We start from the raw sequence: 17,042 nt of genomic DNA, 5'->3' as shown, positions 1-17,042 counted from the left end.
GCGGGAACTGTACTTCCTCAGTGGTAGGGAGGCGAGCAGGCCAGAGGTGGATGAACGCAGTGCCCTTGTTTGGGTGTAGGGCCTGATCAGAGCCTGGAGGTACTGAGGTGCCGTTCCCCTCACAGCTCCGTAGGCAAGCACCATGGTCTTGTAGCGGATGCGAGCTTCAACTGGAAGCCAGTGGAGAGCGGAGGAGCGGGGTGACGTGAGAGAACTTGGGAAGGTTGAACACCAGACGGGCTGCGGCGTTCTGGATGAGTTGTAGGGGTTTAATGGCACAGGCAGGGAGCCCAGCCAACAGCGAGTTGCAGTAATCCAGACGGGAGATGACAAGTGCCTGGATTAGGACCTGCGCTGCTTCCTGTGTGAGGCAGGGTCGTACTCTGCGGATGTTGTAGAGCATGAACCTACAAGAACGGGCCACCGCCTTGATGTTAGTTGAGAACGACAGGGTGTTGTCCAGGATCACGCCAAGGTTCTTAGCGCTCTGGGAGGAGGACACAATGGAGTTGTCAACCGTGATGGCGAGATCATGGAACGGGCAGTCCTTCCCCGGGAGGAAGAGCAGCTCCGTCTTGCCGAGGTTCAGCTTGAGGTGGTGATCCATGATACATGATCTCAGTATATATACATCTGTATATAAAAGGCCACAGAGTCTGCAACACCATGAAGACCAAGGCGCTTCCAAACAGGTCAGGGACAAAGTTATGGAGAAGTACAGATCAGGGTTGGGTTATAAAAAAAAATATCAGAGACTTTGAACATCCCACGGATCACCATTAAATGCGTTATTAAAGAAATGGAAAGAATATGGCACCACAACAGTGGTGCCACAGTGGGAAGGTGAACGGAAAGGCTCTGGAGCAACGAACCGCCCTTGCTGTCTCTGCCTGGCCGGTTCCCCTCTTTCCACTGGCATTCTCTGCCTCTAACCCCATTACAGGGGCTGAGTCACTGGCTTACTGGGGCTCTCTCATACCGTCCCTGGGAGGCGTGCGTCACCTGAGTGGGTTGAGTCACTGGGTTGTGCCGTGGCGGAGATCTTTGTGGGCTATACTCAGCCTTGTCTCAGGATGGTAAGTTGGTGGTTGAAGATATCCCAAATCAAATCAAATTTTTATTTGTCACATACACATGGTTAGCAGATGTTAGTGCGAGTGTAGCGAAATGCTTGTGCTTCTAGTTCCGACAATGCAGTAATAACCAACGAGTAATCTAACCTAACAATTCCAAAACTACTACCTTATACACACAAGTGTAGGGGGATAAAAAATATGTACATAAAGATATATGAATGAGTGATGGTACAGAGCGGCATAGGCAAGATACAGTAGATGGTATCGAGTACAGTATATACATATGAGATGAGTATGTAAACAAAGTGGCATAGTTAATGTGGCTAGTGATACATGTATTACATAAAGATGCAGTAGATGATATAGAGTACAGTATATACGTATACATATGAGATGAATAATGTAGGGTATGTAAACATTATATTAGGTAGCATTGTTTAAAGTGGCTAGTGATATATTTTACATCATTTCCCATCATTAAAGTGGCTGGAGTTGAGTCAGTGTGTTGGCAGCAATGGTGCCTTCCTGTTTTATATACTGATGCTAAAATGTCTATATTCTACTAAGCCATTTAATGTTTGTTTTCTTAACTTTTATTTCCAATTGTTGCATTGTCGAGAAGGAACCTGTAAGCATTTAGTTGGACAGTACAAACCATGTGTATCCTATACATATATCTAATAAAACGTCAATGTTGTCATTTAACAATTGGGACAGCACTATATCTGAGAGCTAAGCTTCACTGTAAATGTTGTTCATTCTATCATGTTCCATGTTTATTCATGTGCCTCTTATCTCTGTAAAACGTTTCCCTCACACTGTCTGTCGAGGAAACACTCCCTACCAGTGAGTGGTATGATAGCCCCTTATCATCCAATAGGAGTTCATCTTAGTAGTCACTGGACAACACAATGTCTGTTAGAGGGACTCATGTTCTAACGGGGGACATACACTCCCATTAACATACAAAAACCAGTCAAGAGGTACATAACAATAATGCCATGCTCGCTCCACATTGCATTGATTGATTATTTCACAATGCATTCAGGGAAGAAGGCGGGACTTGCTTGATTTTTATGAAATGTAGAGAAAACATTTTCAATATGTTGACAAATCTTTCTTGAAACAAATCAAAAATAGGAATAACACATTTGAACATTAACTTAGCAAAAGCAAAGTGAAGATATTACAAACACTCACATCCTTCAGTGTGCTCAGTAGAAAGCAATCATGCCTTATGCAGAAACAGAGACTTTGTGGAAGGCTTGGATGGCTGTGGGACTGTTGTTGTAAACCAGGCTTGCCTGCAACAGTTTTGTGCCAGTTGTTGTGGGGGGTGAAATAAACATTTTTTCTCCATGGTCTGTCCTGATGGCACTAGGTACACCTTAAGAGGAGAAAAATATTTGTAGAGAATGGCTGGAGTAAATAATGTCAGGGAATGCCTATATTAAGTTAATCTAGGATGTCACTATAAGATCCATGAATGCCCCTATTCCTTCTACTGTTGCTAAACCCATATACATTATATAAAACACAGGAATATACTGTATATGTATATATATATATAGGGTTTGTATGTTGTTGTTTCATCTTATTGTCTGAGACAGGCATTATACAACCTGTGTGACCTTTTTAGTTTGAGGTCAAAGTCTTATGATGCAACCACATGCATTAGTTCCATGAAACTGCCAACCAAAAGCATACCTGGTGACATACCAATACCACGTTTCTACAATACTTCCTCAAGAACAGGCGTTTTCCTTGTCATTAAAACAGAGAACGTGTTCAACTTAGAATGTGTTCCATAGAGACAGAGAGCTCAATGTCTTATTTGGTTTTTCAGAATAGTTTAGAATATAATCAGTTTCTTGGTCTTCCGGTGCACGATCACTTACTTTGTCTGGTCTTTGCCCTTGATCAATCCTGAGCCTTCCACTGTCAGCACAGCACCGCTCAAAGGATTAGCCAAAGCATCAGTGGAAGAAACCAGGCTCCTGTGCTCCTTCTCCAGCTGAATGTTATCTCCACCAATGACCTGTGGAATAAAAGCACTTCAGAAACTCTGCCTCTACCTTGGAGGTACATCAGTTAAAGACTAGATAAGTTGTTAGAGAGCATACTATAGAGATATGTGTTGGGATGATGTTTAACTCTTCTAACACTGGGACTCGCTCATCCTTTATGACCACCGCCAAGTTAAGCAAACCCTCACCCACAAGCATGTTCTTATACTCAGGGTGTGGGATCTGGTGATGAACTGTCAGACGTAAACAGAGTAGTAATGAAAAGAACAACAAACTATTTTATTATGGGGGACTACTAGATTTGGTGTCGAGCATAGAGGGTGTCAAAATTAAAACAGATGAAACATTTTTCTTAAATCAGGATTGTAATGATTTTAGTAGGCTTTTTAAAATGGTTGGTGTTGAGCTAAGGTATGGCGACTGCCATCCCAATTGAAACCCCTGGTTGTGACTTGTTACCTGCACATGTGCCATATGAAAGTGCTTGTGTGCCTCCCAGAACAGTTCCGTGGGCTGCCATTGTATTCCTTTGTTTGAACATTGAGATTTTCCTTCGGAACCTTGGGGTCTTTCACCCTGTTGGTGACAGTGACGAACAAGCAGTGGTGGCAAAAGTACCCAATTGTCATACTTGAGTAAAAGTAAAGATACCGTAATAGAAAGTTACTCAAGTAAAAGTGAAAGTCACCCAGTAAAATACTACTTGAGTAAAAGTCTAAAAGTATTTGTTTCTAAATATACTTAAGTATCAAAAGTAAATGTAATTGCTAAAATATACTTAAGCATCAAATGGTAAAAGTATAAATAATTTCAAGCAACATTTTCTTGTTTTGTAAATGTATGGATAGTCAGGGGCACACTCCAACACTCAGACATCATTTACAAACGATGCATGTGTTTAGTGAGTCCGCCAGATCAGAGGCAGTAGGGATGACCACGTGTTCTCTTCATAAGTGCCTGAATTGGACCATTTCACTTTTGGGTGTCAAGGTACTTTTTGGAGTCAAGGAAAATGTATGGAGGAAAAAGTACATCATTTTCTTTAGGAATGGAGTGAAGTAAAAGTAAAAATTGTCAAAAATATACATAGTATAGTAACGTACAGATACCCCAAAAAAACTACTTAAGTAGTACTTAAAGTATTTTACACCACTGTGCACAAGTAAATGTTCTCCCCCAACCTTGCCACTGTCTCAATCTTCAAGGAAACCTACAAACTCTGAACTGTTGCTACGGAGAGAAATGGACAGAGGATGAGGTGTGACAAACAACAAAATACATAATGGAAAAACTAAAACCAAAATGATTCACTTTTACATTTTTACAAGTACGTTGCATGGGTACCTGAAACAAGTATACTGTAAGTATGTCAGACCTCTGTATCTTGACAGCAGAATCATTTTTGTATAGTTGTGATTTAGTTGGGTGGTATTTCCTGATGTTAGCACTGTCTTACTTTCAGTACACTTGTAAGCACAGGTGAGGCTCTGAGGTCTCTCCGAGTCCACGTTCTTAGTGAGAACAGACCCTCTGTGTGTACACACTCGTCCCCAACACCATTCCTCGCTATCACCATGACAACCTCCACATTGACCGACGCATAGATGAATGGAGTATCGTACAAAGAGTCATAACATCGCTTTCTGGGGCCTTTCACTGGACACGGACTACAGCTGAATATTCCTGTAGATGTTGCAGATGTTATCATTCTATTCACTTAAAGACATGTCAGAATGATCATAGGCTATCTATTGAAAGGGCAAACATTTGACGATCGAGATATTGAGATATTTCAGAGAATCAAAGGTCAAAATGAGATTAAAACAGCATAGTCTTAGCTTTCAATCTGTCATCTTAATGATTTAATGAACAGAAAGTGATTATTGAATAGAATAAGGTATTTGACCTGGATCCAAATACCTGCCAACCGCCAAAACCTTGACACAGGTCAGTTCCTGGAAATATTTGTATACATTTAGGACATACATGTACGTACATGACTGCACACCCAAAAATAATAAAAAGCTAAATACTATAAGAGGTGATGCAACCATCTCAGATGACAGAGAAAACAGTGTTATTTTTTGCAGACCAAAACATATTACATTTTGAACACCAACTCATATGCTGTCCTTAGAGATATAATTTGTTTACATTTTCTTTTTTCCCCCCAGTGTTGGTGTAATATTCCTCGATGACCATATTTCCATTGGTGTCATGGGCGGAGTTAAAAACTTCTTATGGCTTGAATCCCGCTAACGGGATCGATATGACAACAGCCAGTGAAAGTGCAGGGCGCCAAATTCAAAAGCACAGAAATCTCATAATTAAAATTCCTCAAAGACAGAAGTATTTCACACCATTTTTTGATTTGGGAGTGCATTTTGATGAAGATCATCAAAGGTAAGTGAATATTTATAATGTTATTTCTTGACTTCTGTTGACTCCACAACATGGCGGATATCTGTATGGCTTGATTTGTTGTCTGAGCGCTGTACTCAGGTTATTGCATGGTGTGCTTTTTCGGTAAAGCTTTTTTGAAATCTGACATAGCGGTTGCATTAAGGAGAAGTGTATCTATAATTCCATGCATAATAGTAATATCTTTTATCAATGTTTATTATGAGTATTTCTGTAAATTGATGCGGCTCTGCAAAATCACCGGATGTTTTAGAACTACTAAACATAACGCGCCAATGTAAACTCAGATTTTTGTATATAAATATGAACTTTATCGAACAAAACATACATGTATTGTGTAACATGAAGTCCTATGAGTGTCATCTGATGAAGATCATCAAAGGTTAATGATAGATTTGTTTGATAAAGTCCATCATTTATGTCCAAATACATCCTTTTTGTTCATGCGTTTAGCCCAGTAATCCAAATTCATGACACGCAGGCCAGACAAAAAGTCAAAAAGTTCTGTTACAGTCCGTAGAAACATGTCAAACGAAGTATAGAATCAATCTTTAGGATGTTTTTAACATAAATCTTCAATAATGTTCCAACCGGAGAATTCCTTTGTCTGTAGAATTGCAATGGAACGCAGCTAACTCTCACGTGAACGCGCGTGACCAGCTCGTGGCACTCTGCCAGACCACTGACTCATTCAGCTCCCATTCCCCCCTCCTTCACAGTAGAAGCATCAAACAAGGTTCTACAGACTGTTGACATCTAGTGGAAGCCTTAGGAAGTGCAATATAACCCCATAGACACTGTATATTCAATAGGTAAAGAGTTGAAAAACTACAAACCTCAGATGTCCCACTTCCTGGTTGGATTTTTTTCTCAGGTTTTTGCCTGCCATATGAGTTCTGTTATACTCACAGACATCATTCAAACAGTTTTAGAAACTCCAGAGTGTTTAATATGCACATATTAGCAACTGGACCTGAGTAGCAGACAGTTTACTCTGGGCACTTTATTTATCCAATCTACTCAATACTGCCCCCAGCCATTTATTTCTTATTTTACCTTTATTTAACCAGGCAAGTCAGTTAAGAACAAATTCTTATTTTAAATGACAGCCTAGGAACAGTGGGTTAACTGCTTGTTCAGGGGCAGAACGACAGATTTGTACCTTGTCAGCTCGGGGGTTTGAACTTGCAACCTTCCGGTTACTAGTCCAACGCTCTAACCACTAGGCTACCCTACCGCCCCATAACAAGTTAAAGATTGTGACAACTCTTGATGGGACCCCCAAAACTGTCATAACTGAAAAAAGAACGAAACACACAAAGACAACTCAAGACAATGATATGTATATTGCCACTGGAAAGACCTCTAATGGTGAATGATATTCAAGTGGATAGTCAAATTTCAATTAACCGTACACATGACAGAGGCAAAGACCCAGCATTGGCCATAATGCACAGCGCTGAAATTGGATCAGCTCCAGTTGGAACTGCAAGTCCATTCCATCTGGGTAACTCCATCTTTAAAGTTCCCGGACCAGTTCCCTTCAAAACACCTGACCATCTTCACAGACACTAAACAAAGAAAAGTGGGAGGGCATCACTCACAGTCATAGACTGGGTGTTTGTGGTGAGAATAGACCTAGGTATTTCAAACATAACTGAACAGTATCTGAGGATACTTTAGGTCTTCTATCAAAGTACATAATAGCCAGCCTGGCCTCAGAGCCATACGAAATATGATTTACATATTTCTGAGCACCTCCAAGACGTATAGACGGGTTGACTGACGTCCCAAAAATGATGTGCACGCGCAACAATGACAAGAAGCTGCCATGTGAGGAATCGTAGGTGGCTTGTTTCAGCTAGTTTTATCTTGTTGTTGATACCATGTCTTGTTTTGAGGTGTTTTGACTGAGCTCTTTGCTGGCCATGGCAGAACACTGACATTCCTGTCTTGCAGGAAATCACGCAAAGAACGAGCAGTATGGCTGGTGGCATTGTCATGCTGGAGGGTCATGTCAGGATGAGCCTGCAGGGGGGGTACCACATGAGGGAGGAGGATGTCTTCCCTGTAATGCACAGCGTTGAGATTGCCTGCAATGACAACAAGCTCAGTCCGATGATGCTGTGACACACTGCCCCAGACCATGACGGACCCTCCACCTCCAAATCGATCCTGCTCCAGAGTATAGGCCTCGGTGTAACTCTCATTCCTTCGACGATAAATGCGAATCCGACCATCACCCCTGGTGAGACAAAACCGTGACTCGTCAGGGAAGAGCACCCTTTTCTAGTCCTGTCTGGTCCAGCGACAGTGCGTTTGTGCCTATAGGCGACATTGTTGCCGGTGATGGCTGGTGAGGACCGTAATAGCTATTTTATCGAGTTTCTGCCTTACAACAGGCCTACAAGCCTCTCTCAGCCTATTGCGGAGAGTCTGAGCACTGATGGAGGGATTGTGTGTTCCTGGTGTAACTTGGGCAGTTGTTGTTGCAATCCTGTACCTGTCCCGCAGGTGTGATGTTCGGATGTACCAATCCTGTGCAGATGTTGTTACACGTGGTCTGCCACTGCGAGGACGATCAGCTGTCCGTCCTGTCTCCCTGTAGCGCTGTCTTAGGCGTCTCATAGTACGGACTTTACAATTTATTGCCCTGGCCACATCTGCAGTCCTCATGCCTCCTTGCAGCATGCCTAAGGCACATTCACGCAGATGAGCGGAGACCCTGGGTATCTTTCTTTTGGTGTTTTTCAGTCAGTAGAAAGGCCTCTTTAGTGTCCTAGTTTTCATAACTGTGACCTTAATTGCCTACAGTCTGTAAGCTGTTAGTGTCTTAACGACCGTTCCACAGGTGCATGTTCATTAATTGTTTATGGTTCATTGAACAAGCATGGGAAACCGTGTTTAAACCCTTTACAATGAAGGTTTGTGAAGTTATTTGGATTTTTTACAAATTATCTTTGAAAGACAGGGCCCTGAAAAAGGGACAATCCTTTTTATGTTGCGTTTATAAATGGTGGTGCGCAAACAAACGTTAAAGGTGCATGCCGCCATCTACTGTGCTGGAGTGTGTTGTTAATCACGGTTTACAACATTTCTAAATCCTATCTAACTCAGTACTTCCGAGAAAATAAAAAGAGCCCTACTAACTTCAAATATACCCTCCCCACACCCAAATCCCTTAAAAAATATTTGAACCCCGTCCAACCTCAATGAACCTACACTTCAATCTTTCCCTCTCTTCAACATACGTACAACAATATAACATTCTCCAACGTTTCATCGACCAGACACAAACCATTCACATGCTTGCCAACCAGATGTAATAACGAGTTCAATGTACAATGTCCTAAGCACAATCGAGCAAACACCACCTCTTCTTAGGCTATTCTCTTCTGCCACACATCTATCAAAATGTCTCTGATCTTACATTTGGCCTCACTTCTACCCAGAGGAACATTAATAGCTATTTTATCGAGTTTCAAAGCTCTTTTGGCTAACTGGTCTTAAATGTCATTCCCTTCCACACCCGAATGTGCTGGGACCCAGCAGGATCTTACTACTACACCCAGTCTCTCAATTCTCCATAATAACATTAATATCTCCAATAGTAGGTCACTCCTATTTTTATTTCACCTTTATTTAACCAGGTAGGCTAGTTGCAACTGCATTTGCGACCTTGCCAAGATAAAGCATAGCAATTCGACACATACAACAACACAGAGTTACACATGGAATAAACAAAACATACAGTCAATAATACAGTAGAAAAAAATAAAACAAAAAGTCTATATACAGTGAGTGCAAATGAGGTAAGTTAAGGGAGTTAAGGCAATAAATAGGCCATGGTGGCGAAGTAATTACAATATAGAAATTAAACACTGGAATGGTAGATGTGCAGAAGATGAATGTGCAAATAGAGATACTGGGGTGCAAAGGAGCAAGATAAGTAAATAAATACAGTATGAGGTAGATAGATGGGCTGTTTACAGATGGGCTATGTACAGGTGCAGTGATCTGTGAGCTGCTCTGACAGCTAGTGCTTAAAGCTAGTGAGGGAGATATGGGTCTCCAGCTTCAGTGATTTTTGCAGTTTGTTCCAGTCATTGGCAGCAGAGAACTGGAAGGAAAGACGACCAAAGGAGGAATTGGCTTTGGGGGTGACCAGTGAGATAAACCTGCTGGAGCACGTGCTACAAGTGGGTGCTGCTATGGTGACCAGTGAGCTGAGATAAGGCGGGGCTTTACCTAGCAGAGACTTGTAGATAACCTGTAGCCAGTGGGTTTGGCGACGAGTATGAAGCGAGGGCCAACCAATGAGAGCGTACAGGTCGCAGTGGTGGGTAGTGTATGAGGCTTTGGTGACAAAACGGATGGCACTGTGATAGACTGCATCCAATTTGTTAATTAGAGTGTTGGAGGCTATTTTATAGATGACATCGCCGAAGTCGAGGATCGGTAGGACGGTCAGTTTTACGAGGGTATGTTTGGCAGCATGAGTGAAGGATGCTTTGTTGCGATATAGGAAGCCGATTCTAGATTTAATTTTAGATTTATAATTAGATTTACCAGATGATAAACTATTCAATACAGACACAGAATCTGAGCATACTATAATTCTAACAGGTTGTACGTCCTCGACTCACTGGAGGGCAACTAATATCGCCAACAGTCCCACTGAGTATACTGACAGTTCATCTGTTAGTCTTCTACATATCTGCACATCAAATTCAGGAACATAAATGCTTGCTCCTGTGGGCCATCTGTGAAAAGTAGTAAAAAAGCATCAAAACTTCAACCAATGTAATTTTCAACCAGTTTCCCTATATCACTGACTTCTGACACCCCTTTCCTTATCTCTACCAAGGTAATATCAACAACAGGATCTGGGAGTAACCATGGAAGAAAACCCTCTATCACCACAGAAGGGCCAACTGTCCAACCAAAACCACTGCCTTGTCTACTAGTATATTCCCAACAGGCTAGAACAGTAGCAGTGTGATGCTCAACCTCACAGTCTTTCAACCCAATAAGCTAATGACCATTTTGTATGCCGTATAGCTAAAGGCATCTCACCTGTCTCCACTAGTAAAGCACATACAGATGTTGATTTAAATGCACCATTTAGTTTTCAAGCCCTCTAATCTCCCACCAATACCAAGTATTTCTGTCTTAAATCAGTAGGCCTTCTTTCCACATACTGTTATCAGCCTTTTCAATGTCAAAAAAAGACATTAGCCATTACTTCTTCATGACCAGAGTTTTTTTTTGAACTTCACTGCTTACTAACGCATCCAAAGTAGATCTACCTTTACGGAATCAATCCACTTTGACATTGACTGAATAAACCTCTATGTTCCAGGAAATATGACAATCTGTTGGCTATCATCTTTTCCACCAGTTTACACAAGTGTCGCGTCGGCCCTGTACTGCAGACGGGTGTCACCACTGTGAGCGGAGAGAGGGCTGTGAGAGAGAGCTGTGTGCAGAAGAGGGGGTCTGTGCCACAGTGTGTCGGGTGAGCGGGCCTGTCTGTTGTGAGCTGTAGACTGTCGACGTGGGGCAGCAGCAGGGACGGGACACAGACCTCCAGCCAGTGCTACAGTGGGTAGAGGCGCAGCTGAGGCCACCGTGGGAAGAGGTGGCAGCACTTTCACTTGCGACCAAAGGGTTGTGGTCAAAGTTTGAGAGACTGCGGCTAGCTGATGGCGTGCTACAGCGGGCACAGAAGGAGTCAGCTACGGGAGAGGAGAGGTGGCAGGTGGTGGTCCCAAAAGCACTGCGGGAGGCTGTGCTCCAGAGTACTCATGGGGGGATGGGGACTGGTTTACAGGGCCTCCAACCAACGTGCCACCTGCCCCTCTGGCTCTCTGAAAGACATGAGCCACTGGAGAGCAGAGTGGTCAGTCCTTACAGTAAAGGGCAGGCCACCCTTGAAGTGTTTGATGGAAGCAACAACAGCCAAGAGCTCCCGCCGGGTGACACAGTAGCGGTGCTCATGTTTGTTGAATGTTTTGCTGAAGTACGCCCCCACTCTCTCCCCCTCTGGCCCCACCTGGGCCAGCACCCCACCCATGCCCACATTGCTCGCGTTTGTGTCCAGGATAAAGGGCAAGGTGAGGTCAGGGGGGGCAAGCACAGAGGCCTCGATCAATGCACGTTTGAGGGTGTTGAAGGCCCCCCACTGTCCAAGTGAAGACCTTGTCCTTCGGCAGCAGGCGGTTCAGGGGAGCAGGGACGCTTGAGAAGCCCCGTACAAACCTCCTGTAGTACGAGGCCAGGCCCAGGAAGCACTTCAGCTGACGCTGGTTGGTGGGGGTGGGCCAGTCTCGAACAGCCCCCACCTTGTCCTCCATAGTGCTGATACCCTCCTTCCCCACTCGGTGGCCCAAGGACACCTCTCTCCTCATGAAGTGGCACGTCTCGGGGTGGAGCTTCAGGCCTGCTGCAGCCACCCTCTCCAGCACACGCCGTAGCACCCCCAGGGCTGACTGGAAGGAGCTGCCATGGGCCAGGATGTCGTCGATGTATACTAGACACTCCTGTCGGCGGATGCCATCCAGCACCCTGTCCATCAAATGCTCAAAAGTAGCTGGAGCGTTTCACAGGCCGAAGCACAGGAACTTGAACTCTGTTAGTGAAGAATGCAGTTTTGGCTCTGGCCTCTGGGGAGAGGGGCACCTGCCAGTAGCCACTGCGGAGGTCTAGTGAGGAGAACCAGGCGGACCCCCTAACCAGGTCCAGCGACTCATCGATACGTGGTATGGGGTATGAGTCTTTCCTGGTTACCTCATTCAGCTGCCTGTAGTCCACACAGAACCTCAGCTTGCCCCCCTTCTTGGGAACCATGACGACTGGCACCACCCAGGGGCTGTCTGAGGGATCGATGAAGTCTGTCCGCTGCATCTTCCACACAGCCCTGTCTGCCGCCGCCTGGCGTGCCAGCGGGATACGGCGGGGACGCATCTTGATGGGCCGAGCATCCCTTTGTCGATCTCATGCTGCACCAGATGAGTCTGACCCACCTCTTCCTCACTCAGTGCAAAGCTGTCTCTGAATTGAAACAGCAACTGCCACAACTGTTCTTGCTGCTCGGGGTCAAGACCAACACAGTTCCTCTCCCATATCTCCCGGGGTAGCTGGGCTGGGGGGGCGCGGCCTGGGCTCACATCCCTATGTGTCGTGGAGGGAGCTGGGGGACTGTAACATACAGCCGTAGGTGACAGAGGGACTGGGGAAAGGTCACACACAGATGGGGGGGGGGGGTCTGCACTGCCCCGTCAATGCGGACCCTGAGGTGTTTCCCTGAGCCCTGGGGGACATGGGGCAATCCCGGCGCAGATGGCCTGGCTGGCCACACCCCCAGCAGACCATGGGACCAGGGCGTGTGTTTTGTGCCACCTGTAGCGACACAGCGCGAATAAGTTCAGTCATTTCAGCCAACCATGCAGGCTTTTCCGGCTCAGGGCCGCTCTGCCCCCCAGCCCGCACAGTGGGTCTGTCTCCCTGCACCCCCACCGAATCCTCAGCTGAAGCGCCAGCCCACACAAGCTCCCTTTCCAAAGCCATCTCCAAGGCTGTCTGCAATGACTCAGGATGAGCCAGCTGGGTCTGTATGCGCAGCTCCGTTGGAGAGAGCACATGTGTGAACTGCTCCCGTGCTAGCTCGCTCTTCATGGAGTGGGGCATGTGAGCATATGCCCACTGAGAGAGGCTCTCAATGTCATAGGCTAGCACCCGTAGTGGCTCTCCAGGCTGCCTGTGTTTATTAGCAAATTTGGGCAGCCCAGGCTGTACTGTCCAAAGTGCCTCCTCAAGCCCCATAATCACATCTGTCCTCGGGGCTAATCAATATCAAACAGGACAGAGTGTCATCCGTGAGACACAAAGCCAACTGCAGGGCCCTATCTTCATTCGACCACCCCCTAAAATGAGCTAACAGTTCAAACTGAGCATGAAAAGCTTCCCAGTCCGCCTTACCGGAGTACTTCAGGGTCTTAACAGATACAGAAGCAATCTGGAACTGGGCGCCGCAATGCTTGTTTACATCCTGACAGGCTGACTACACCGTGAGCGTTGTGTGCGCGAGCGTTGCAAAATACATTTTGAAATCTATGTTATTCAATTACTGTACCCACACTGCTCGCGTGCGCCAACGAGCGTCTGCGATGCCAAGGGCTAAAATAGAACTAATCAGTTCTATTTCTGACGCAGATTGAGCTGCAAGTCCTGCCTCTCCCATCTCCTCATTGGTTCATAGAAGCAGGTACCCACGTGCCATCTCCTCATTGGTTATACCCACGTGGGTGACTGAAAGACGAACGAGGTCAGTGACGGTAATGCACCTAATTTATGAAAGTTGCCAATCGCAATATAAAGTCAAGAGAAGAAAAAGCCTGGAAGGAAGAGATGACTATAAACGATTTGATTGACCATTTTATGTGTGGATTAATTGGCGGAGTAGAGGACCTTGTGCATTTCAGGTAAAATAACAACTCAATGTTTATATCCCAGGACAAATTAGCTAGCAAGTGCAAGCTAGCTAGCTAAATTGCCATAAATGTTTAATGCTTTTCGACCTGCCCCCAAATTAATATAATTGGTTCAGAGTTTGTTTTGATATTTTAACCTGCGTGTCGTGATCGCGTTTGGTGTAGGGGGACAAAATAAATGTATGCACGATGGCGCACGCGTGCAGCCGGTTTGGGTTCCGTGTCACAGATTCTTTGTCCCGCAGCGTCGACATCATCCCTTCGGTCCACCCACCAGAATCCGCGTGAAGCACAGTCAACGAAGCACTCATGCCCGCTTCAGCCGCCATCATTCTAGAGGTCTCCCTCAAGCGGCCTCCTCCGATGCCCTGGCAATCTCCTCAGCCAGATGCTCCGACGTCCATGCAGACGCACCTCCTTGGCCATAATTGTACCCTAACTCCACCTTCACTTTCAGATTTTCTCAAAGCATTTTCAACCCTCGTTCTCATTTACGTCAGCTAGCCATGGTAGTCAGTTAGCTAGCTGGCTAACTTTTATCTACATTTTTAATTCTGACACCAATGTAATGACCTGGCTAGATCATAAAGGAACAATTGTCCAGAGATATATTTTTCAACTGTGCTGTGAAGTTTCACAAAAGTCCTGAACCTTTCTATTCTCATAGTTTCAAAAGATTGTAAATGAAAGATAACATGTTTCATGTTCATCATATAAATAGGCCTGTTTAATTTGGCTTGCCATTACAAATAAAATGTCATCTTTTTAGCTCATATAATTAAAAAAACAAGTATTTAGGTGTAGACAGGGCCATAAGCAAATAGGTAAACTGAAAGACAGACAGGTATTTTAATTTCCATGGTAGCAAGATTGTATCTATTTGTGATAACTTTCTATTAAAATGTATTGTAGAGAGATTATTTATTTATTTTGGGATATGATTACCTAGAGATTAAGATTGCGCTGAAGAGGATGGCTGACGTTTTACATGCCTGTAACCAATTGTGCTATTTTGTTCGTGTTTTTTGCGTTGTTTGTAACTTCTTTTAACTTACTACTTATTTTGAACATAATGTTGCTGCTACCATCTCTTATGACCGAAAATAACTTCTGAACTGGGATTACTCACAACGAACTGGAAGAAGCTTTTTCCTTTAACGAGTCCGACGAGAAAGATATACTGCTCTCCCGGGAACAGGCCCAGATACCCGTCATTTGCGTGAAGAAAAGACAGAGGAAAAGAGCACGCAGATCAGGATGCCTTTTGAGAATCCGTAGGCGAGCGATTAAACTTCCACTGCCATTAATTCTACTTGCTAACATGCAATCATTGGAAAATAGAATTGATGACCTACGATTACGGTTATCCTAACAACGGGACATTAAGAACTGTAATATCTTATGTTTCACGGAGTCGTGGCTGAACGACGACATGGATAATATAGAGCTGGAGGGATTTCCAATGCACCGGCAGAACAGAGAAGCTACGTCTGGTTAGACAAGGGGTGGGATGTGTGTCTTTTTGTCAATAACAGCTGGTGCGTAATGTCAAATATTAAAGAAGTTTCGGGGCATTGCTCGCTTGATGTAGAGTAAATTATGATAAGCTGTAGACCACACTATCTACCAAGAGAGTTCTTATCTATATTATTCGTAGCAATCTATTTACCACCCCAGACCGATGCTGGCACTAAGACCGCACTCAACCAACTCTATAAGGGCATAAGCAAACAAGAAAATGCTCACTCAGAAGCGGCCGGGGACGTTAATGCAGGCAAACTTAAATCAGTTTACCAAATTTTTACCAACATGTCACATGTGCAACCAGAGAGGAAAAAAACTCTAGACCACCTTTACTCCAAACACAGAGATGCATACAAAGCTCTCTCCCACCCTCCATTTGGCAAATCTGATCATAATTATATCCTCCTGCTTACAAGCAGGAAGTACCAGTGACTCGTTCAATAGGGAAGTGGTCAGATGATGCGGATGCTACAGGACTGTTTTACTAGAACAGGAATATGTTCGGGGATTCATCCAATGGCATTGAGGAGTATACCACCTCAGTCATCGGCTTCATCAATCAGTCCATCAACAACGTCATCCCCACAGTGACGGTACGTTCAAATCCCAACCAGAAGTCATGGATTACAGGCAACATCCGCATCGAGCTAAAGGCTAGAGCTGCTGCTTTCATGGAGCAGGACACTAATCCGGATGCCTATAAAAAAAATCCCACTATGCCCTCAGACGAACCATCAAACAAGCAAAGCATCAATACAGGATTAAGATTGAATCCAACTACACCAGCTCTGCCTCTCGTCAGATGTGGCAGGGCTTGAAAACTATTACGGACTACAAGTCTAGGACGAAAAGGCTCCTTAACAGGTTCTACCCCCAAAACATAAGACGGCTGAACAATTAATCAAATGGCCACCAGAATATTACACTGCCCCCCCCCCCCCTTACCTCAACTAACCTGTATCCCTGCACACTGACTCGGAACCAGTACCCCCTGTGTATAGCCTCGTTATTGTTATGTTATTGTGTTACTCTTTATTCTTTTTTACTTTAGTTTATTTGGTAAATATTTTCTTAACACTTCTTGAACTGCACTGTTGGTTAAAGGCTTCTAAGTAAGCATTTCACGGTAAGGGCTACACTTGTTGTATTCGGCGCATGTGACAAAGTTTGATTTGATTTTATTATTTCCACTTCACCGTCAGACCATTTTATTGGAAAACTACACAGTAATGTAAAAGTTGTATTTTTTTGTGATTGAATACGCAATATAGTACACAGATCATAATTTGATTGTAATCCAGAGGTTAGAAAAATGATCATTATTGAGGCAGTGGAGGGATTCTAATTGTGGATTTGAAAGAGAACATGAACCATCAGCATACAATGACACCTTTGTTTTTAAGCCCTGGATTTCTAATCCCTTAATATTATTGATAGATCTGATTTTAATAGCTAATATTTCAAATAGATATGCCGATAGTATACAATATGCCGATAGTATA

At 44.2% G+C, this 17,042-nt stretch overlaps 1 long non-coding RNA gene across 1 annotated transcript; it reads right to left on the bottom strand.

The window, feature by feature from the left end:
• Positions 1 to 273: 273 nt before the first annotated feature.
• Positions 274 to 7,230, bottom strand: LOC115132825 (uncharacterized). Its single transcript, XR_003864128.2, has 3 exons — positions 3,563 to 7,230; positions 2,975 to 3,114; positions 274 to 2,463 (listed from the first exon to the last, which is right to left on the bottom strand). It is a non-coding gene; the product is annotated as an uncharacterized LOC115132825 (long non-coding RNA).
• Positions 7,231 to 17,042: the final 9,812 nt, after the last annotated feature.

Source organism: Oncorhynchus nerka, linkage group LG7, assembly GCF_034236695.1.
Source record: "Oncorhynchus nerka isolate Pitt River linkage group LG7, Oner_Uvic_2.0, whole genome shotgun sequence".
NCBI classification, from domain to species: domain Eukaryota; kingdom Metazoa; phylum Chordata; class Actinopteri; order Salmoniformes; family Salmonidae; genus Oncorhynchus; species Oncorhynchus nerka.
This window is presented reverse-complemented; position numbering and strand designations above follow the sequence as displayed.